Source organism: Aotus nancymaae, unplaced genomic scaffold (genome assembly GCF_030222135.1).
Source record: "Aotus nancymaae isolate 86718 unplaced genomic scaffold, 86718_ANA_hifiasm-v0.15.2.pri h1tg000022l_1, whole genome shotgun sequence".
NCBI lineage: Eukaryota > Metazoa > Chordata > Mammalia > Primates > Aotidae > Aotus > Aotus nancymaae.
Genome location: NW_026988435.1, coordinates 27,920,802 through 27,943,368, shown reverse-complemented (window position 1 = coordinate 27,943,368; position 22,567 = coordinate 27,920,802). Strand labels below are relative to the sequence as shown.

Genomic DNA, 22,567 nt, shown 5'->3' with positions numbered 1-22,567 from the left:
GTCAACTTTCTTCTGTGTGGTGTTGAGATTTACAATTCTTAAGTCCGTGCTGAATGCTCTTATCTGGTAAATAGTCAACTAAGTTTAAGTCTTTATATACCCTTTGGACACAAATTAGTTAAAAAAAATTCAAACTTCTCTTTCCCCAAATCTTGTGTCCTTAATCATCAGCCATATGTGTTCTAAATAAATAAATGCAAATCTGATGTAAAAGGAAGAGGGAGATTTTGATCTCAGTTATTCAGATAATTCAGTTCCTGGGTGTTTATACTGATCAAAATCACCAGAGTCTTGTTCAAACCGCCTCTTCTGTTTACTTGTGTAAACAAAGAATGTATTATGTTGATGTAGTTTTATGGGGAAAAATTGCTAGAGCTTTGGAGAATAACTCAAGCATTTTATCTATGTTTGCACTAATCCTAAACTTGGATTGAATATCATCCTATTTATATTATTTGCTAAAAAAATAACTAGCAGGTCTGAGCCATCTCAAGAGAAATTTTGCATTTTTCTTAAATGAACAGCATATACTTAGATTTGATGTTTTGTCTTACAATATTCAATATTTTTTGGTTTTAGGAGAGAAAACAAAGACAACAATGATTTAAAGCAAGCAATACTTTAGTTGTAAAAAAATTCAAGCATGTGAGTGGTTCATTTTGCAAATGCTTTCCAATTTTTCAGACAATCAATGCCTTTTTTACCTGTTTATATAGTTTTTTAAGGGGATTCTTATGAGAGCAAAATTGATTATGCATTTTTCCCTCTTTATCATCTTTGATTTTTTGGGTGATTGTGGATTGGATTTTTTTGTTTTAAGACAGAGTCTTACTCTATCACCCAGGTTGCAATGCAGTGATGCAATCTTGGCTCACTGCAACCTCCACCTCCCGGGTTAAAGTGATTCTGGTGCCTCAATCCCCCAAGTAGCTGGGACTACAGGCGTGCACCACCATGACCAGCTAATTTTTGTATTTTTAGTAGAGACCGGATTTCACCATGTTTGCCAGGCTGGTCTCAATCTCTTCACCTCTAGCAATCAGCCCGCCTTGGCCTCCCAGATTGCTAGGATTCCAGGCGTGAGCCACTGCTCCTGGCCTGGAAATTTTCTTAAGACTACCTGCATCCTGCTCATTAGTATCAGTGGTATTCCTGATATGTCATTCTGCCTTTTCAGAATTCAGGATGTCAGAGAAGAGTCAGACAATTTATTAGAAAGTATTCAAGTTTGTGCTATTCCAAGTCTACAAATGCAATTTCCTGGTCTGTTCATGGTTGGTCACTGGTGAAGAGATCAAGAGAGAGGATGGCAAATGTAGCATTATTTCTCATAGAGTCATTGAGAATGCATTCAGTTTTCTAATTGTGATAATTATATGAGGCATTTTGTCTGTAATGTGCATGTTATAATTAGACCAAATCCTTACTATTGTGTTTTTATCAGATAGAGTCCCAGCAGGAAATAGAGAGCCCATTCAAACTTAGCAAATTAAAGATAACTAAATAATGGAATTAATGTTGTAGATGTAGTCAGACTTTGGGTGAGCCAGCAGGGAGTAGTATAGGGCTTCAGGGTTGAAAACAGTAGGGGGACTTCACCAAGCCTATAACTGAAGGGCTGTGATTGGTTAGTGTTCAGAAAGAGTAGCTGTCTGGACAGGTCTACCTCATGGGAATTGGGGCTTCTATAGAGGGATCCTGTTGCTTCAGGGTAACTCAATATGTGTCTCGATCCATTCAGGCTTCTGTAACAAAACAGCATATACTGGGTTGAGACATTGATCACCACCTGCGGGGGTCTGTCCTGCATACCCTGACCCCACTGCAGATGAATAATGCACTCACACACCGAGTACAGTGAACGAGTGGGCTAGGGCGGTCATCAGCTGCTCTTAGAGGGCGATTGTAGCTACCCAATCCCCCACTAGCTGTTGCTCTTTTTATTTATTCAGTATAGATTTAATAACAGAGGCTTTGAGTAAACACACTTGTGGATGATTAACACAGTTAAGAGAAAGTTCTTTAAAATATTAAAGCTTAAGTACTGATGCCCAGAGCAAACACCATTAATTGATAATATCCCTGGTTAACCTGTCCCTGAGAGTGCCACCCAGCTCAAAGGTTACATGAGTAAACAAGTTTGTTAGAGTAGACACAAAGGAATGTGAGATGAATAGACTTAACTAGGGAAGCTTCTATTATCCCTGATCTTTACCCTATGACCTAATGCTCTAAGATAAGAACTGGCTGCCTTCAGCCTGTTCCATTATTACAAGGTATGAAAACCTTTTGGCCTTCCAAAATGTTTGAAACTAGATCTTATAACTTTCCCTAATATTTCCCTTAATATTTTGCCAACCACCCTGAGTGAATTCCAACACTGGGTAGCTTATACATCACAAAATGTATTTCTCAGAGTTCTGGAGCCTGAGAAGTTCAAGATCAAGAAGCTGGCAGAGTCAGTCTCTCATGAGGGTCAACTTTCTGGTCCATAGACAGTGCTGGACCCTCCCATGATGGAAGGGGTGAGAAGTGTCTCTTAGGCTTCTAAGGCACTAATCTCATTCATGAGGGCTCTACCATCATAACCTTATTACATGTCAAAGGCCACACCTTCTAACATGATTATACTGGGTGTTAGGATTTCAACATATAAATTTGTAGGTACACAAATATTCAGACCATAGTCATAGTGAAGTGGTACCAACACCTCTTTTTTGTTCTTGATCTCTGGACATCCTTCTAGGGTCACCTATTTGCCAAACCTAACAGGAAAACAGAAAATAAATCAACCAGTTGTGGCAATTTATACAGTTTACCTCTCTGGATGCATACAGCAGGTGAGAGAGAGAGAAGATAATGAATAAAAAAGGGTAAGCGGATGGCATCCATCACAGAGTACAAGGCCTTCTGTTATCTGAACCATTCTTTTTTCTGCAATTTCTATCACGTCATCTTTCATCAGTTTCTTAATGACTTATTTCCTTGGGCCACCATAGCTTTCTTTCTCTTCCTACCAATGAAACAAATGTATACCCTACAGCCTTTATGTTATGTTTCATCTACCAAGAAAGGTCTTCCTAGACCCTAAAATCCATAACCATTTAGGAACATTACAATTGTCACCTTCTCATTGAGGCACTCCAGAACCACCCAATTAAAAACACTAAGTCACTCTTAACAAACTATCTTTCTTATTTATCTCATAACAGATGCCACACCATAAAATTTATCTTGGTCCTTTATTTGCTGCCTTATCCATTTATGATGATTTAGGTTTCCAGTCTAAGCACATTGACTTTCTTGTTGATTGCTGTATATTCTGTTTTCAGGACAGTTCCTGATCCATGTATTATTTAGCTTACATACCTAGCTTACTTTTTTCATAGATAGGAAGCCTGCAGCACAGGTGTGTACAAACTAGTAAGTGGTATGATACTGAAGTATCCGCTCAATTGTCCTTAACTCCTTTAGGAATCACCACTAAGTTATACTGCTTCCTAAAATCACAATATGAAAGATAGTATAGTTTTGCTTTGAAATTAGACTCATTTGAAAACAAGTGTGTAGTTTACAGATACAAATATGACTAAGTCAATGTTAGTTGTAAAGTGGAGAATTCAAAATATTAACTATATATCAGTAAGTCTATATAATGGTAGTTTTAGAATATACATTTCCATTTTTAATATTTTCCAATCTGTGACAGTTAAAGTGCACTTTTTGCTTTAGACTGTCATGTATAGAGTTTGGGCAAAAGTAGAAACGGCTTGTATGATAAAATGCCTCACATTTTGTTTAAAAAATTCTATTTTCAGCGTTTGTTGAACAGAAACTACAGTTTACATCTCCTTTTTATTTTATACTTTAGTTAAGTCTCATTCCTCTTCTTTTTACTCTCTACCTTTGGAATCATATTCAATTGGAATATGGAGAATGATGTCACTCTTGGCCAAAATATAGACATCTTTTTATTCATTCACATAGTCATTTGCACTATTCTTCTCTAGCTTATGTTGCACGTAATAAAAATAAAAGCTAATAAAGACGTTGTTATGAGAGGTGAAACGGGTGGCAGAAGAAATAGGAAAACGAGAATGAAAAAGCAAAAGTATTTTTAAGTATTTATAATTCCACTCTTTCCACAGTTTATTTTCTTGCATAATTCCGCTGGGAGCAACCCGTATGTTGGGTGCCCTTTTATTTCTTGCTGTACACAATTCTCTCTCACATCCACTGCTCCCCGAATAAAAATTTAAAAATTAAAATAAAATAATAAAAAAAAACTACGTGCACAGTAGAAGATAAAACACATTTTAATTGTTGATTATTCTGTCAAAACATCTCATATTTTATTCATTTCATAATTTTTATATTGGTAGGCATTGGAAATGAAACATTGTTTTCTTTATAATTATTTCATCCTATTTGTTTGTTTTTGCTTCTCAAGCTTTCAAGTCCAGTATATTTACCAGCCTTGTATTCCTTTACCTTGCTAAGCTAAGTGCCAGGGTAGCCAGATATTTCCACATTTATGGATAAAGATGAGGACTCCACAATTTTATCCCAACTCATTTGGCTGAAAGATCCAATCACTTTCTTAGAGAACTCTCTTCTTTCATCCTGTAACTGCTCATATCTTTGTAATTACACCACAATCTCAAACTAGATTTTGGAATTCCTCTAAATGTTATTTTGTTTGTTTGTTTATTAGAAAATGTGTTGTTGATATAATATTATCTCAATGGTCATAAATCAAGAGAGAAATTTTGAGAACAATGCAGAGCCAAAAGCTGTTGAAGTTTTAAAACACAAATATTTGAAATATTTTCTTTTAGGAAGGAATGATGCTGGAAGAGCCTCTTGCCCCACCGTAGCATCCATTAACTTGCTTCACTCTGATATCTACATTCTTCCAATGGTTGAATCATCTTATATATTTTGATCATATACAATATAGGTCAGCTTGAAGTATGTTATAAAACTTAATATTACTCTTTTAATGAAGGTATAACTGGCATAAAGCATATGAACATCTGGCTAAGGTTAAATAACTTGAATTGTACTTATAATAAATGGTTTATTTTTTGGCTTTGTTGTGAAATGTGTCTCCTTTGGTTGTTTTTCTTCTTTTCAAGGTGAAGGAAGGATTAATTAAGAAAAAAAATAGACCTGGCATGGTGGCTCACACCTGTAATCCCAGCACGTTGTGAGGCCCAGGAGGGTGGATCACCTGAGGTCAGGAGTTTGAGACCAGCCTGGGCAACGTAGTGAAACCTCTTTTCTACTAAAAATGCAAAAATTAGCTGGGCCTGGTGGCAGGCACCTGTATTTCCAGCTACTCAGGAGGTTAAGGTAGGAGAATTGATTGAACCCAGGAGACGGAGGTTGCAGTGAGCTGAGATCGTGCCACTGCACTCCAGTTTGGGTGACAGAGCGAGACTCCGTCTCAAAAACAATAAATAAAAAATAAAAGTTCTTAAAATCCTCTCAAGTCTTACCCAAACTATCAACATTTTATTATACTTATAAAATATAAATATTTCAGTGGCCAGGAATCATGATATTGTATTTATGAGAAAAATAGATTATTCAATGGATTGGGCATTTTAGCCCTATTTATGCCAGTTGTCTTTCAACTTTACATTATGTTAATTTTAGTTAATGTTGATATTATGGTAAATAATTTAGGGGGAGTGCTGTAATTTTTTTTCAGTTCCTTGATAGCTCTGTTGACAAGCAATAGCTTTAATGTATGTTTACAAGAACCTTACTGAAACACTGCTTTATTCTCAGTTTAATAGGATAAAACCAGTGGAAAGTATTATTTTTAGAAATGTTTGATATAGTATCTCTCTAGCTCAGCTGAGAGAAAAATCAATGTACATTTTTCATTTTATGAGCTCTATGATGCAAAGTCTCAAGGTATAATTCAGTATTCTTCATGAGATTTTCTGATTACGTACTGTTTTTTCCTCCTAGTCCTTTTGTCTCAATCTCCCAGTTTTTGGCAGGTTTGCAAGTCATTCTGGCCTCTGTCAGCCAGGATGGAATACTCTATTGGCATAGCGACATAAATATTTTACTTTTCAGTAATACCAACATGGTTCCCTGTTTGTTGTTCTTTAAACTTAATTTGGCAAGATTATTTTTGAATGTTGCCTGCCCTTTACTTAATAAAACTCATATTCAGATGCTACAAATGTTGTATTTTCTTGCTTGAGATTTGTAATGGGTTTAAGATTGTATTAGGATATGTGAGCACCAGTTGAAAATATTCGATCTTTACTACTGATGGACAAGTCCTGATTGCAATACTTGGGATTTTCCTTAAGGAATGCTATAATAGCCTGCCCCTCATACGTGGCAGCCAGTAATAGGCCAGCTTTACAAATCCCCTTCCAATTTTCCAAACCCCTTTAAAATTTGATTTTGTCAAGAGACATGCTCCTTATTTTTGAATAGTCTTTTTAGACTTTCTTACTGGCTAGTACGTATAAGTGTATTAGCTTCTAACTCCGGAAAAGCCAAAAGCCAGGAAACACATTTTTATGCAGATAATATCTATTTAAAAATAAGAATTCTGGAAAAAAACACTAAATGTCAAAATTAATAAAGTCTATCAACCTAGGAAAACAAATCATTTAAAAATTTTGAGAAATAAACTGTGTTTTTTAAAAAATTGGATTAAACACATTCCAAAACTAACACATTCCAAGTCTCAGAACCTCTGACTTGGGTGTAATCAAGTGAGTAGCCCTTACTGGCTGGACAGGAGGATAAACATTTAAAGGCTTTAATGCTAAGGTGTACTTGAAATCATCATTGGTATTTATTTCAAAATAATAATTAATTTATGCCAACTAGTCCACTGTTTAAAATAATGATTAAAATAATACCTATAATTAATTGATGTTAATCTTATCTTTATAGAAAGTGAAGGCTCAGCTGGGCATGGTGGCACACACCTGTAGTCCCAGCTACTGGGGAAGCTGAGGTAGGAGAACTGCTTGAGCTCAGAACTTTAAGGCTGCAGTGAGTTATGATTAAGAAACATACCCAAAGACGCATACCAGGAAGGATCAAAGCTGAGTTAAAATTTGACCCAAATCTATCTGACCTATGTCTGGGTCTATGTTCTAAACCACTTTCTGTTAATTGAACAGTAGATATTTTTCTTTGTGATGGATGTTATACTTCAATATGCCTCAAATGTTTTTGACATATTAAATAAAATATATATACTTTATCAATATAATTAGATTTTCAAAACTAATAAAATTAGATTCAAATCCTTGAAGAAATGATCTGGCAACGATTAAATAACTAATCCATAATGCTTTTATGGTAGAGGGCTCACCCTATGTTGATACGCTGTGTTTGTTTGAAAATTAAACTTTAACAAAAATTTTCAATAATAATGAAATATTCTTTATTATATGGATTACATTTAATGTTATACAAAATAACCAGCTAATTCTGTCTAGAAATTAAAAACTAGAAGAAAATCAAAAGATTGCTTTGTAATTCCACTTTTCTTAACCTGATAATTTAAACTACCTATAATGTTAGGCAATTTCTTGTGTAGTATGTTGGTAATCTATAGGTAACATTTTCTCTACATTTGTTTATTAATTTCAACATGTATGAAATAAAATAATCTGCAATTAAATTCTCTTTGAGACTTAACTTACATAAACCTGGAGATTGAAATCCTTAAAGGACTTAAGGGAATATATACAATGCCACAGCAACTAGAATCAGAGCTGGTTGTATTAATACGCGTTGGCTACAAACCTCATTCTTTCCTCTAACTTTCTAGAAAATAGTATGAAACTCCCATCTACCACTTTGACAGTTTCCTAAACCTGGAAAACCTTCGGTTCACAAATAGTTTAGACTTTTAATTTTGGGTAAGCATTGATCTTTCTATGGCTAAACATACAAGTTTAGATCTGGAACATAGTTTGGAGCTGTTCCCATAATTGTATTCAATTTACACAATAGACAGAAGAATGACAGTCAACTAGGTATTTTATGGAAAAGGTATTTTCAGCAATAAGTTACACTATTACAGAAATGGACAACAACATTTTGACTTCAGACTGCCAACAATTTTAGTTAAGCTATTTTATAAACCATACTTTTGTTTTAATTTCCTCAAACCATTTTTTTAATACCTAAGTGATAGCACAAACAATACCTGGAGAAAACATCAGCTGGTAACATGTAAACCTCCTACTTGAAGAAACTCCTTTGCAAACATTTAAAAACATAGAATGCCAGGCGTGGTGGCTCATGCCTGTAATCCTAGCACTTTGGGAGGCCGAGGCAGGGGAGCACGAGATCAGGAGTTCAAGACCAGCCTGGCCAACATAGTAAAACCCCATCTGTACTAAAAGTACAAAAATTTAGCCAGGCATAGGGGCGGGCACCTGTAATCTCAGCTACTGGAGAGGCTGAGGCAGGAGAATTGCTTGAACCTGGGAGGAAGAGGTTGCAGTAAGCTGAGATCACACCGTTGTACTCCAGCCAGGGCGACAGTGCGACCAGACTCCGTCTCAAACAAAAACAAAAACAAAAGCAAAAAGGAAAAAACAAGAAAACAACAACAACAAAAATACAGAAGCTTGAACCTAAACCTTGATGAGCTGTGGGAGTAAAAGGTTACTTTATAGGGCTCCACAGTTCATCCTACCTCTCTCAAGAATTGAGACTCAGTATATTAGAATAACATTTTGTTAGGTAATTTGGCGTCAGGAAGCAAAGTTAAAGGCCAAGCATCTGGGGCTTCTGATTTTAGTCTGAGCTTGACCACTCTTGAATTGTGTGACCATAAGTTCCAGATGGGTCAGGGATGGTATATCTTTCTTACTCCCCAATCTTCAAGGTTGGCCCAGTGTCTTACTGGACACTCAATAAAAGAGTGAATCACATTCTCCTTCTTCATGAGAAGATATATTTAAAAAAAAATAACAACCATTTGCTAGCACACTTTCCAGGGAAGGGTACATATTTAATTGATTTAATCAGGATTACTTTCTGAAGGTCAGAGTGTCCATTAGATTCTGAATGAGAAGAGGCATTTCGTGTGGTGCGGGGGCGGGGGGGATCAAATGTGAGTTTATTCAGGTTTCTGGTCAACATTAAAAAGGAGGTTAGGGGAGGGATTGTAAGAAGATGATTACTTCTTCTGATGCCTTAGAAGAAGAATTCAAAAGGAAATTGACTTTGATTCTCTTGGTTTCTTCAGGAAATAGTGGAGGCCTATTTCCTTCTCTGGTGTGGTGAAATGAGGTTGCAGAGGTCAAGTACAATGAATTATGGACGTGCTCATAGAAGCAGGTCGGTTGAATTGAAAAAAATAATTAAAAGTACTCTATTTCATGGTCTTTCCTGATAAACTACAGAAAGAAGTTTACTTTTGCAGCACAGTGCTTTCTGAAGGAGTGCTGCTGGAACAAATTGTTTGCAGTGACCATTCTGGCAGTGTGAAAGGTGTTTGAGAAACTGCCAGAATTCTTTTTCTGTTTGTTTGTTTTTGTTTCTGAGGCCATTTCTTTGGGATGAGATAATTTATATGAGAATGTTTTCCTTACTAGGTACAGCAAATTATGTCCTGACATTTTGTCACCAAAGTATTAATGTTAAGTATATTTCTTCAATATATGTAGTTTTTTTACGGTAGGATTTAAAGATGAATTGTTATTATTTTTATTTGTATAAATTTAAGGGGTACAAGTGTAGTTTTGTCACATGGATACACTACATAGTGGTGAAGTCTGGACTGACAAGGAATTCAAATATTACCTTAAAAAAAAAAGACTAACAGTCTAATTAAAAATGCTTTGCAGGTAATATAGACACATTTTGCTAACTTATAAATTCACAGCTCTGTGAGCATCTTATCTTCTTTGATGGCTTGGAGTCCTATGACGGGCTTATAAATAGAATGGTCTCCATTGATTTGAAAGATAATATTATACATAGCTAAATATATTCTATTGGAATGGCATTGGTGATTTCTACCATACAACCTACATAAATTGAAGAACTATACTTAACATTAATACTCGGTAACAAAATCTCATTATATAATTTGCTGTACCTAGTAAGAATAGCTAATTCTTCAACACAGTTCTGGCTGTGTTGAGGAATCGGGCGGTCTGCACACTGGAGGAAGTTCTGCAGGTTTGTTCTCTATGTGGGTTCAGCTGAAATTAAACTGTAAGTCATTGCTGTTCTAAGTGAGATCTGCAAAACTTATTAGAAAAGCCATATCTCAGGCCTGTTCTCAGATCCACTGAATCAGAATCATCATTTTAATAATGACCCCAAGTGAATAAATGGACAAAAGTTAAAGTTTGAAAGCAGACTTCTAGGCTTTTAAAATGTAAAATGAAGCATGCACTGCATATAAACAATCCGACTCACAGGAGAGACTATTTTTTACTATTGTAGGATTAGACACAAAGAAGCAGTATCGGTCACTTTGAGTTTCCCTATTCAAATTTTTAAATCTATATTACGTGCATGTAATAGAATCAAATATACTACATTTGACATAATGTCATATATTTCATAATAGAAATGTGTCAGAGAACTTTAGAGAGTATAGGCCAATGTCTTTATTCTACAGATGAAAATTGGAGGCCTGGAGAGGTAAAATGATATACCCAAGTTTCCACAGGTAGCCAGTGGCAGAATTCTAAAAACTAAGCTGCTCTCTGGAATCCAGTCTGGGGTTCAGCAAATAGATATACTGTCTTCTCTCTGCAAATTCACTAAACACATTAACCCTATCCTTTTATTTTGACTTCAAAGAATAATTGCTATTAATATGCAAAAATCTCTATGCATAAATATGTATTCGTGAAATATAATATGCTAGCACTTAATGATGGCTATATAGAAGATAATGATTAAAGGCTACTTCAGTTTGCAGGACAAGCAAATGTACATAAGAAATTATATGCAATTATTATATAATAAGGTATCAGCTCCGACTGATATTTTAAGGTTGTATGTGATATGTGGTGAGGGATGTGACTCCATGTGCGTGTGTATATTTTTGGTACAAAGCTTAATTCTTGTCTTTCATTGTCGGGTGTCAACAAGAAGTGGCTACTTTGAAAACAACAAAAGAGAGAGAGAGAAATAGAAGCATAAGCATGGTATTTTTGTTGAAATAAAAAGGCAGATTTTTAAGAATATAGCTAAAGGACTTGAACTCTCTTGCCTCTGGGAAGCAGGAATGACAGGTGGAAAAAAAATCAATCAATGGACTGTTTTGTTTTTGAAAACTCTATAGTCCTAGAGGCTACCAAAAGGCTATAATTACATTTAAATTCATTTTTATACTGCTTTGACAAACATTAAATGTACAAAAGGAAAGAATGAAAGAAAATACAACAGTGGTTTACCTTATGGTTCAGAAACAATTCAAACCCTCTAGATAAGCTAACTTTAAAAATAGTGCTTTGCATTTAACTGGCAACTTCAGCTAGTTTCCAAAAATCTGCCTAAAGGTAAAACCTAAACTCACTTTCATTCACAACTTTACAAAAGTGAGGATAATAAAACAATGCTTTTGGAGGATTTCCATGTTGCTATAATAGAAAATACTTCTCTAAAAAGAGAACCAGAAAATATTATTTCACATTTTTTGAGTATCAGTAGGGGGCACTAAGATTCCACTGAAATGAAAATAGTAGCCCCGTAGCAGTCATAAATTATTTGTTCTCTAACTTTAAAGGAAAAACATCATAAACTCTATGGTTTTTTAACTTTAGTATAGCTGGTGGAAATGCTTTTCTTTTTAACCCTCAAAGTGTAGATGTATTTGACTGTTTTCTTTAACAGAGATTTTTTTTTTTCCCGAGTCTATATTGGAGTCTGATTTGCTTCTTACTCCACAGTTAACTGCAATGCTCTTTCTCACTTTGTCAAAAATAGAATAATTAAGATTTTTTTACAGACAAGTGGTTACCTAATAAATGACCTTCTGCATAAAACTCCTTTAAAGTGAAGCAAAATTATGTTTACTACAAGTTGGAAGTTACAGGGAAAATAGAAAAGCTTTGTATAACCAACCCACTTTGCCAGCTGCCAAAATAATGGAAACATTGCCAGACAAACAGAATCACATTAAATATAAAATCTAAGAGGAAACCAAAAATATACACATCAGTTTTGATTAGCTATTGAACATTGTTATAATCTCACAATTAAAGCGAAAATTTGGTATTCATATAGAACATTAGCAAGAAAGATTAAAACTCAAAACCAATATTATTTATTGCTTCATTGTTTATATTATTCAGATAACCCATGAAGCAATACATGATACTGATGGATTTTCAGGTTTTATTTAATTCTCATTTCCTTAAGTGCTAAGAAAATGTGTAGACTCCTAGTATAATGTTTTGAAAGATATTACTAAAGGTTTTCAATGTAATGTTTTGAACCTGGCTATGTATTTTTGGTCTATACAATTATTTTTGTTTATAATAGAACACTGTAATTTAAAATTCAGGCTTTTTTGTTGTTGTTGTTTTACTGACCGTTGCTTTAGATAATTTGTGGTTTCCTAACGAATCACATTTAGGAATGTCATTCCTAATGGCTTTACACTGGTTTTGCTTGTTTTATAAATCAAGTAAGCCAGGTTAAATTCATAGAATTGTAGCACTGTGAGAACTCTGTCAGTTTTCCCAAAGATCCTTTTATTTTACAGATGAGAAATTTGTAAGTACAAAAAGGTCACTCAGAAAGCTTTGCAAATAGAAGTGAATTATTCACCATGGTAGCAGGACCGGCAGGAAGTTCCAGGTCTCCTGATTCCAGTCCAGACTTACTTCTCAGTGCCGTGCTGCCTTTCTCTGTGAAGCATACATGATTCACTGTCAGTGTAATAGATTTCTTTAGCAACAATCCAGAGAACAACTTGAACCCTAAGGAAAATCAGTGAGTGTTGATTCTATTCGCATCTGGAGAAGTAGCACTGGACTCAGATGTGGAGGATGCTATAGATTGATATAGAAAAATGGATTTCTAAGACCATTAAGGGGTGAGCCAATGTAATGAGCAGGTCACTTATTGAATTCTTTTATTGGTTTTCCTTGTAAGGACAATTGAAGTACCATTCCAAAGAAAGCCATTTCATAAATAAGGCACGATGTCCAGCAAGGGACATATACTTTTAAATAAGACTGGTTGAGATTGCTACCAGTTAGGATACCTGAGAATGGCATAAAGGTGAAAAGCACAGCACAGTGTTGACAGAATATTACTTCTCCACCAGTAACACAATTTGAGTTGCGTGCTTTGTTTGCATTTGGCTGACTGTGCTAGTTTGGTCCATTTTCACCCTCCTTCTCCTCAATATAATTAAATCAATTTTATATGCTGAGTGTGTGATGACTCAGTGTGGTTGTTTTTGCTGCCAGTGGAAATGTTTTGCTCTCTATATTTCATGCTGATTCTCTTTCTATTAACAAAAATGGAATTTTCAAGCTTATTACAAGATTAAATTCTTGATAGAATTAAAGGTGATTGATCCGTTCTTACTATTTCCAAAACAATTTTTCTCTTGGGACTTACCATCCTGAAAGTTAGAAATCCAAACCACAATTCCTCTCTGAATAAATTTTACTTACCCACTGGAAAAAAGTTTAGAAGTACATTGCCAAAATTAACAGAGGGATGAAATAATGTAAAACTGAATTATTTGAAATGAATGAAAGAATCTTACATAATGGTGTATATAACCCCTTCAAAATACTAAAGAGATGTGAGGCACTAAATGACCTGTGACTTCAGGAACACCATTGTCTAAGATTTTAATTCAATGACCCCGGATGCTGTCTAACCTCATAAAACAATGATTTCTTTTCTATTGCCTTTTGACCTTAAAGATGCAAAGTAACGTTTTAAGGGACTGAGAGATTGGTTCCTTTGTATCTCATAGCAAATATATTTCAATAGTGTTAATTTTATTGTTCACACAAGAATTGAGTCTCTAGTCAATTTTTGTTATGGGATGTAACAGTATTCCTTCAACAGCCTCTGAAACTAATTAAAATAGATAAATAAATACTGTTTACTCTTACTTTATTTCTTTTGAAAAATCTGTTCTTCCTTTGAGACAGGGTTGATTTTTCAGTTTTCTGTTTCTGTGCATGACAAAGTTCTCTTTTGTGAGAGAATATAGTAAAAGTTAATGGTTAAAACCATGTTTGGAGGGGGCTGGACATGAGCTCTCGTGCCTGCAATCCCAGCACTTTGGGAGACTAACATGGGTGGATTCCTTGAGTCTAGGAGTTCAAGACCAGCCTCAGTAACACAGTGAAACCTGATCTCTACTAAAAAAACAAAAAACTTAGCTGGGCATGGTGGTGCATACTTGTTGTCCCAGCTACTTGCTGGAATAAGGCAGAAGGCTCACTTGAGCTTAGGAGTTCAATGCTGCAGTGAGCCCTGATCATGCCACGGCACTCCAGCCTGGGTAACAGAGTAAGACACTGCCTCAAAAATGAATAAATAAATAGATAGGTAAATAACTAAATAAATCCAGGTTTGCAGAAGTTGTTCTCTATTTTACACAGCTGGAACAAGAAGAGCTCATCTAAAAAGAGAATGTATATTTTTTACTTTCATTTTAATTGAGCCATTGTTTTTTCTCAAAGAGCTTAACATTGGGCCTAAATTCTATTATATAAGAAAACTCTGTTCAGATAACTAAAAGGGTTTATTCACAAATATCTTTGTCAGTTTGGGCTGCTGTAATAAACACTAGGAAGTTTTAACAGCATATATTTATTTTTCATAGTTCTAGGGGCAGGGAAGTCCAAGATTGAGGTGCTAGTCAATTAGGTGTGTGGTAAGATTCCTCTTACTGGTTTTCAGAGGGCTGCCTTCTTGCTGTATCCTCATAAGATAAAGAACATTCTGTTCTCTTCATCCCCTTATAAGGGCACCAGATCCATCAGAGACTTTATCTCCATGACCTCATTCAAACACAACTACCTCAAAAGCCACATTTCCAAATATCCTAATAGGGTTTCAACATACAGATACTGGGCGGGGGGATGGGGGGGCAGCAAAAACATTCAGTTCATAGTACTATCAAAGTGTAAGGTAGTCTCAAAGTAAAGGGAAAAGAAAATACTTGGATTATTATCTGTTACATGTATTCACTTTGTTAAAATCCACAATCTGCCTGTAAGATAAGTGAAAGTTAAGGTTGCGGTGAACATGAAGTTTAGCTAAGGCCCCAGAGTAGTAAAGTGCAGAACTAAGCTTTGAATTCAAATTGTCCTGACTTTAAAGAACATTCTACTTCTACGTTTCCTCCAACTGTCTCACAACTTTTTGTGTTTAATTCAATATACTAATGAACATTTTGACGTAAATATAAAGATTGCAAAATCAACATATTTTATAAACTCATTTTTTAAATCTATATATTTTATTTGTAAATGTTGACCCCACTTAAAATATTGATGTGCGATTGTTGTGGAAAAATATATATTTCTAATTACCTATGGTTCAGTAAAAAAATATTGAAACTCATTGTATTAGTCCATTTTCACACAGCTATGGAGAAATACCTGAGACTAGGTAATTTATAAAGGAAAGAGGGGGTTAATGAACTCACAGTTCCACATGGCCGTGGAGGCCTCACAGTCTGCCTCACACATGGAAAAAGGTGAAGGCGAAGAAAAGGCAGTCTTATATGGTGGCAGGCAAGAGGGCATGTTCAGGGGAACTGCCCTTTTTAAAACCATTGGATCTCATAAGAGTTATTCACTATCAAAAGAACAGGACAAGAAAAACCCATCCCCATTATTCAATTGCCTTCCACCAGGTCCCTCCCATGTCATACAGGGGTTATAGGAGCTAAAATTTAAGATGAGATTTGTGTGGGGACAAAGCTAACAATGTTGCACCTCCCCTGGCTTCTCCCAAGTCTAATATTTTCACCTCTCAAAACACAATTACACCCTTTGAACACTCCCCCAAATTCTTAACCCATTTTAGCATTAGCTCAAATGTTCAAGTCCAAAGTCTCATATGAGACAAGGCAAATCTCTTCCATCTATGAGTCTGTAAAATCAAAAGTAAGTTAGTTATTTTCTAGACAAAATGGGGGTATAAGCATTGGGTAAATCCACCTTTCAAAATGAGAGAAATTGGCCAATACAAAGGGGCTACAGGCCTCATGCAACTCCAAAAACCAGTAGGGCAGTTATTAAATTTTAAAGATCCAAAATAACCTATTTTGACTTCACGTCTCACATCTAGGTCACACTGATGCAAGAGATGGGCTCCCACAGCCTTGAGCAGCTCCACCCCTGTGGCTTTTCAGGGTACAGCCACCTTCCTGCCACTATCATGGGCTGGTGTTGAATGTCTCTGCAGCTTTTCCAACTTCATGGAGCAAGCTGTTGGTGGATCTACCATTCAGAGATCTAGAGGGCAATGGCCCTCTTCTCATAGTTTCACTAGGCAGTTCCCCAGTGGGGACTTTGTGTGGGGGGCTCCACCCATCCCGCACATTCCTCTTCCATACTGCCCTAGCAGAGGTTCTCCATGTGGGACCCACCCCTGTAGCAAACTTCTGCCTGGACATCCAGGTATTTCTGTACATCCTCTGAAATCTAGGTGGAGGTTTTCTAACCTCAATTCCTGACTTTTGCGTACCTGCAGGGTCAACATGCCCCATGTAGAAACTGACAAAACTTGGAGATACCATCCCCTGAAGCCACAGCCAAGCTGTACTTTGGCCCTCTTAGCTACAGCTGGAGTGGCTGGGACACAGGATACTGAGTCCCTAGGCTGCACATAGCAGAGGTGCCTTGGACTTGACCCAGGAATCCATTATTCCCTCTTAGACCTCTGGACCTGTGATAGGAGGGGCTGCCATGAAGGTTTCTGACTGGCCTGGAGACATTTTCCTCAATGTCATGGTGATTAACATTTGGCTCCTTGTTACTTACACAAATTTCTGCTGCAGGGTTGAATTTCTCCCAGAAAATGGGGTTTTATTTTCTATTGGACTGTCATGCTGCAAATTTTCCAAGCTTTTATGCTCTGCTTCCTCATGAATGCTTTGCTGCTTCGAAATTTCTTTTGCCAGATATCCTAATTTATCTCTTTCAAGTTCACAGATCTACAGATCACTGGGGCAGGAGCAAAATGCCTCCAGTCTCCTTGCTAAAGCATAAAAAGAGTCACCTTTGCTCAAGTTCCCAAAAAGTTCCTCATCTCCATCTGAGATCACCTCAGTTTGGACTTTAGTGTCCATATCACTATCAGCATTTTGGACAAAGCCATTGAACAAGTCTCCAGGAAGTTCCAAAGTTTCCCACATTACACTATCTTCTCCTTAGCCCTCCAAACTATTCAAACTTCTATCTGTTACCTAGGTTTAAAGTCGCTTCCACATTTTTGAGATTCTTACAGTAGCATCCCACTCTACTCATACCAATTTACAGTATTAGTCTGTTCTCAAGTTGCTAATAAATACATACTCAAGACTGGGTAATTTATAAAGAAAAAGAGGTTTAATGGACTTACAATTCCACATGGCTTGGGAGGCCACATCATGGCAGTAGGGGAAGGAAGAACAAAGCCATGTTTTACATGGCGGCAGAAAAAACATGTGCTGGGGAAATGCCCTTTATAAAATGATCAGATCTCATGAGACTTATTCACTATCACAAGAACAGTAGTGAAAAAACCCTCCCCTATTATTCGATTACTTCCCACCAGGTTCCTTCTGTGGCATGTGGGGATGATGAAAGTACAATCCAAGATGAGATTTGGGTGGGGAAATAGGCAAACTGTATCACTCACTTTGGGGCAAATAGCATGACAAGAGCTATCTTTTTGTTCTTCATTGACACTGAGATGTACAGCAAACTCTATTCAACACTTCAATCCTTTGGAACTCTATGGATGTTGGTGGAATTCATCTGTCAGATTTGGCAGCATCCCTGGTACCTTCCCTCATGCAGGGTGTTTTGTGTTTTGCTTTTTCATCCCTTTGGTTCCAGGTCCTGCTTTTTATTTTTTTTTTCTGCGAATCAGAAAAAGGACATTTTTTGTATTAGAGGTGGAGAAACTGAACCAGGATGGAAGAAATTTGCATTGAAAATATTCTTGTACTCATGAGGAATTAAGTCAAACCAGTTTGTTGGAAACATAATGGAAGAACAGGGAAGAGGGGCAGGAAATCCAGCACTGCTGCAAGCATCATGCAAATACTATATCCATATCTCTGGTTCTGAAGTGTAATAAGATAATACTTTTCATTAAAATGCTGTCATCAAATAATACTATCAAGCCGAATGGTAACCATTCTTTCCTTTATAAAAATGATATTTCACTCATTGCGTGTCATTGTAATTTAGAAGGTCTAGTTTTTACATCTTCCAGCCATCGGTTGTTAGAAGTGGCTTTAAAAAGAAAATAATTTTGTTTTAGTTTGATAGCTTTATGTGTTTACTCTCCTTTTAGCTGAACTGAACAGTAGAAGCTATATTCTAAAAACATGCACTTCTGTTCCATGCAGCAAGTTAATTTTCAAGTTCATCAGATGTGTATTTATATGGTGATTGTATCTGTCACATAAACATTTTGTCAATCACTGCCTTCCTTCTGTTCTGATATGCTGTGAGTACCATCTAAAATGTGATGAATGTTTTGCTTGTTCTAAGTAAAAATTGATTATGGCAATGATACCAAATGACACACATTCTATTATAACACTGCACTAACCGAAACTATTATTGAGGATTGAAAGGAAAAAATAAAATCCTGGGTCAGAATTAAATTATCAAATGTTTTTACTGTTCTTTTTAGATTCACTTATTTTTTTGGAGGAAACATTTTCTAAACCTGCTTGAAAGATGTAAACTGGTCTATGGACTTAAATCACAAAACCAATTAGAATGTGTGAAATAGCAATAGAGCGTAATGAATAAATCAGTTTATCTTACCTTTTATTTGTACTGCTATTTTGTTTGGTTATACTGTGAGTGAAATAAATGTGATTATTTTCTCCTTTAATAAACAATGGCATACAATTTGGCAGTCACCACAGTAATATTGTTCTTATTAAAAATTACCAATGAATAATAAAACAGTGAGCAAAAATTTAAGGAAAATTAGAATACTTCTATCATTTTTAAATATCTCTACATTATTAACTACAAAGGTAAAATCATTAACTTTACAAGAAGGAACCTGACAAACACCACTTCAACCAAGTGATGAAAGTTTACATCACTAGAAATGAGCCAAATTGGCAGTATGTGCCTCTTGACATGAGGCACTGACAAATATACACATCATTTACCTGATATTATTGCCAAATACATATAACCTGAATTTAACTGTGAAAAACCATCAAACGGACCCAAATTGAGAAATGTTCTACAAAGTAGCTAGCCTGTATTCTTCGTAAGTGTTTAGATCATGAAGATAAAAGCAGGACTAAGGACCTGTTCAGTATTTAAGAGACATGACCATTAAATGCAATGTTTATTGCTATATTGAATTATAAACAGAAAAATGGATTGGTGTTCAATTTTCTGATTTTGATAATCATATTTATCTATATAGGAGATTATCCTTGTTTTAAGAACCATACAATGAGGTATTTAGGCTAACAGGTCCCCATGTCTGTGACTTCTGTTCATTTACGTGAGAAAAGAAACATATATATTGAGAGATAGAAAGAAAGAGAGAGGATAAAACAATGTGCAAAATGTAAATATGTGTGAAATTTGGGAAAGACGTATGAGAATCATTTGTATTATTTTAGCAACTTTTATTACAAGTCAGATATTATTATTTAAAAACGTTTAAAAATAGAATGGTGGCACAAACATTATGTAGGAAGTTTGAAATGATTCCAAAGGGAAGAAAATTGAGTCTCAGATTTAATCCATATGGATTTATAGAACATGAATGCTATAACAAGGTATAAGACAGTCTTGAAAGAAGTTTTTTTACAAGAACAACTCTAGGTTTTTATAGTTCCTTCGACTTATGGTACAGACCACTTACATGTACCCCCCAGCAGATATTATCATAAGAGAGTATCACCTGGTTTTGTTAATGTGGCTGTATATAAATCTATTAGAATAAATGATGATTTGAAAATGTTAAATATCGAAGCATGACATCTTAAAACAAGCTTTCAATGAATAACAAGAAAAATGCTATTCTCCTTATTTGCTGTTGTTGTTAAATTCAGAAAATAAAATCATCAAACACACAATAAAGAATGCCAAATTTTACATCACCATTTAGTTTAATGTGGCATCTGCTAGCTACTAGCAAAACTACAACAGAAGAAACTTAGATACAGGACATCAGACCCTATGCAGAGACAGCAATGTAGTATTTCAGATGTCTCCACTAATGATCATGAGAGTTAACATATGCATTAAACCTTTATTCTAAGTATTAATATCATATATATATATATATATATGAGAGAGAAAACATGCACAGTGATTTACATAGCATTCTATGATCTCATGCATTATGCATTTTTTATTTTCACAATTGGATATATAATTATTCATTCTGATCATTTGTCTTTCTGTTGTTTAAGATTAGACTCTCTCTCTCTCGTATGGAAGTTCTTTCTGTTCTCCTTTTTTTTCTCTTTCTCTACCTAAATTAAAATCATTTCTCTGCAAAAAAAAAAAAAAAAAAAAAAAAAAAAGTTAGACTCACCACCTATTGTGAGAAACCTAAATTAAAGTGGTTTAAAATAAAATGGAGAATGACATCAGCAAAACTGAAGTGGAATCTGTGAAAATTATCTCCCCCTTAAAAACAACTAGAACACCAGCAAAAACTGTCAGAATCCACATTTTGGAGTCCTGGAAATTAAGCAAAGACTTGCATCAATTCAGGAGTGTTTATTCAAGAGAATAAAGATGTAGTTATTCAAGCCACATCTCAGTAAGAAAAGATAGATTTGTATTGTTTTGTCCTAACTTCTACAATTCCTATTCTTGTCTCCCAGCTTCCTGGTAGCCTTGAACACCAATAACCCACAATCACAATGAAAATCAATAGACTGGCAGCCAATGGAGAGAGTAGAATGAATTGAAACTCTTTTTAATTACTATTCCCAGATTATTACCATTCTTTTATTTGTCCAGTGGCTCCTTTGTAGGAAAACAGCTCATTTCATGGCAAGAATGATACCATCTTGAAGCAAAATCACTGCGATAAATGATGTGTTTCTGTAGCATCAATAACCCCTCATAAAGAAACAATGTATAGTATAGACAACCTCTCATAAAGTTGCTTGTCTAACCTGCCCTGTGGTTATGGCTTCATAAGAAAGTATGAGACATGACCAGTTGCACATCTTTTACCAAAAACCTTTGCCACATAAAGGATAATCTCCTGAGGGCATTGTACAGAGATCCACTATCTCTTCACCACCAGAAATATTGCTTCTGTTTATAAGTCTCTATTAAGAGTTTTTTCAGAGAAATTGGATTTGTCAGTCTCTTTCTTCGACCTCTCAGTTCCCTCAGTTTTGGGGCACAGGTTTGCATTTACCTGCTCACTTACTATGGAACATCCTTGTTAGACCACATCCACAACGCTATCTTTATTTGACGTGACTCAAAGCTTGACAGGTGTAAACTGTCTTTTCCGGAATTAATCTTTTGAAAATACACAGACCCAAACATTTAACATCATAGCTCTTGATGATAGTGTACAATAGTAAGGAATACATGGTAACGAAAAAGCTTAAAATAAACAGAATATATGCTAACCAAAAACATTAAAAATAAAAGGTAGAAATAAGATGTCCGTAAGAAGTTTGAAAATCTCCAATATATTTTGAGAATTTGGAATGGCATCTGCATGCATAGGACTATGCATGTGTCCAAGGCTGAAAGACCTAAGAAGTTCCTCTTGTCTTTGGCTAATCTTGAGGCTTTGTTAAAGCAAGAAGCAAAGGAAAAGGCAAAGATATAAACTACATGACTGACTGTTGAGGCATTTCTCAACATGCGCAAAGAATCTGACAGCAAAAACTGAGAGATTTATTGGTTCCTCAGGCATCTTAGGAAATCGCTATGCAATTATTAGATGATCACTAAGCTAACCAAGCAGAGGCTAAGCTAACTGAGCAGACTTTCAGTGGCCACACACAACAAGCAGACTTAAACAGAATTAGTTCACAAAAGTTACTAAACAAAACAACAACCCAACAACAAATAGCAAATGCTGGGGCATTGGGGGAGAAGTATCTGATTCCAATCATTGCCACGTTAAGTTATTTTAAATTTTTAGTTTTAAGCAACAGTGACAAAAAAAATTCCCATGGTGACCACTAAAACAATTCTTCAAAAATATATAGTGAATAAAATGGGAAGGGATTAATAGAAATTACATTTAATCTGTAGACCAACTTGGAAAGTATTGCCATTTTAACAATCTTAAATCTTCTAATTCATGAAAATAGCTATCTTATTATTTATATTGGAGAGCAATATAGCTACTACAATCAAGACTATAT

General features: G+C 35.5%; 1 long non-coding RNA gene across 1 annotated transcript in view; it reads right to left on the bottom strand.

The window, feature by feature from the left end:
* Window positions 1–12,832, bottom strand: part of LOC135276358 (uncharacterized) — a 48,940-nt gene extending 36,108 nt beyond the window's left edge. Inside the window, exon 1 of the long non-coding RNA XR_010343901.1 lies at window positions 12,802–12,832. This is a non-coding gene — a long non-coding RNA (uncharacterized LOC135276358). The remainder of the gene's footprint in view (window positions 1–12,801) is intronic.
* Between the last annotated feature and the right edge of the window lie 9,735 nt (window positions 12,833–22,567).